At 42.3% G+C, this 2354-nt stretch overlaps 1 protein-coding gene across 1 annotated transcript in view; it reads left to right on the forward strand.

Annotated features, from left to right (window-relative positions):
- The window catches only part of PAPPA2 (pappalysin 2), a 513722-nt gene that overhangs the window by 238235 nt on the left and 273133 nt on the right, over window positions 1–2354 (forward strand). The gene's annotated exons all lie outside the window — the stretch shown is intronic.

Raw genomic sequence — 2354 nt, forward strand, 5'->3', positions numbered from 1 at the left:
CGACAAAAGAGGGGGAGGCCTAGAAGGAGATGGATTGATACAGTGGCTGCGATGATGGGCTCAAGTATAGCAGGGATTGTGGGGCTGGCACGGGATCAGGCAGTGTTTCGTTCTGCTGTGCATGGGGTCGCTATGAGTCGGAAACGACTCGATGGCACTTAACAACAACAACAAGTCGCTACTCATCAAAGTAGAATGTAGAACATTGTCATTGTGGACTATGTTATCCAGTTGACCTTGATGTCCCCTGTGACTGTGCTCCTAAGTTCCAAAGCCCAGTGAATCATTTCCTCAAAGTATTTGGTTATGGTTGAGAATTTTTTAAAACTTTGCCCCCTCTGTGCTCTACTATATCCTTTGATATATTTGCAGCACATACAAATACACGTGTAGAAATATCCTCTGCCAAACGTATGTATACACATGACTTTACTGTATTCACCTTTTTCACATCTGTTCAGCTTTCATGTCTACCTATGGATCTATTCCTAGATATTTTTTTGTTTTTACTCTTATTGCTGGATGATATGTGTTTTCTTTTACTCTTGTGCACCTCCCAGTGTCTTCTTCTGCTTGATCCTGTTATACTTATCAACCTCCCCCTTACTGTATCTTGCCTCTCCCGTCACCTCTGTTAATACATGTCTACTCTGTAGTTTACTACTCACCTTCCCTCTCCCCTCCTATCCCTGGTAACCATCAAATAATGTTTCTTTTTGTGTGTAAACCTTTTATTCACTTTTTATAATAGTAGTCTCATACAATATTTGTTCTTTTGTGATTTCACTCAGCATAATTTCCATGTTTATCCATAATATGAAGTGTTTCATGGGTTCTTCATTATTCTTTAACATCGTAATATTCTGTTGCATGTATGTACCATAGTTTGTTTATCCATTCATCTGTTAATGAGCACTTAGGTTACTTCGATCTTTTTGCTACTGTGAATCAGAGGTAGAGTTTTTATGAGTTAATAGACTAGAAAGAGAAATGCATATGCAATTATCAATCTTTTCAGTAGCTTGATGTCTGAAGTAAGCATATGCTGAAATACAGATTCAATTGTGCTTCCTTCCTATCATACTAGAGATCATGAAGTGTGATGAAAAGACCCAGGGTCTGAGAGTTGGAAGGACTTCTTCACCATGGCTTTGGGGTAATTCTCAAGGCAAAGGATTGGCAGCATCATTGGATTTATCTTGAAGAAATTATCTGTGTGTAGAGCGAGGAATTGGGCATGATGTGAAATATTTAGATGTCATGAAGGTATTCTAGAGGTTTAAGAGATGGGATCTGGTATTTCAAAAGGCCAGTATTTAAGTCTCTCTCTTCTATTTATTAGTTTTGAGAGTTTGTTTAAATTAATTTCTCAAATAACAAATTTCCTAATATATTTAATAGGAAGGCTGATGATTTCTACCCTATAGAATAGGGAGAATTAAAATGATACAATGCAGATTCAAAATGGAGTCTCATCAGTAATCACCATGCTATTTCCCTCTAACATCTTAGTGCTTGAAAAACTAGGTACAGCAGTTTGAATTAGGGATTTTGGTGCCCTGAACAGCTCACTGAATCAGAGTGCACCAAACACAGAAGAGCAGAAATAGAGGAAAGGCACAGGGAGATTATTTGGGGAAGATGTACCCGGCAGAGGACAGCTGAGAGAGGCCACTGGAAGCTTCCCTGGGTCAGTCACTGACTGGTGGGCAAGGGCGGCCACCTGAGATCTCTGTGAGCCAAGGAAGAAGAAAACCTATATTAGCATAGCAGCGACCACACCATCATCCCAGCAATCACCCCAAGGATCTACCTTCAGCACCTGATTTTATCGGTAACTTGGGCCAGCTAGATTCAAATGGGTGTGTGCAGCACCACTGAAACCCAATCGGAGAGCTCACTGGTGCTCCAGGAGGGGAGCTCGCTCCCCCCTCAGCAGGTCACTGAGTGGGCTTGGGTCAGTGTGGGAGACATTGAGAGGTCTGTGCTTGTCTTTGTCATTGATATCAGGATCATGGATTACTAACAGACACTCTTCTGTCTCCAGCACAGCTGAAATCGCACGCATCTTTGGCACCGCAGGTAGGCAGTATCACAGACAAACTCCTGAGCCGTTTGCAGTCTGGGAGGATTGAGCCAGCACGGAGGGCAGACAGGGTGGAGAGAGAGGAATTTACAGCTGAGTGCGGTCTGGGAATTTGCCTTGGATCGGAGAAAGACTCAAGGCATTCCCCTTATGAACAGGAACCAGACAGGGATGCCCTCTATCACCTCTTCTGTTTAACATTGTATTGGAAGTCCTGGCCAGGGCAATAAGGCAAGAAAGAGAAATAAAAGGCATACATATTGGCAAA

Source organism: Orycteropus afer, unplaced genomic scaffold (assembly GCF_000298275.1).
Source record: "Orycteropus afer afer isolate SDZICR_OR568_19922 unplaced genomic scaffold, OryAfe1.0 scaffold00043, whole genome shotgun sequence".
Taxonomy (NCBI): domain Eukaryota; kingdom Metazoa; phylum Chordata; class Mammalia; order Tubulidentata; family Orycteropodidae; genus Orycteropus; species Orycteropus afer.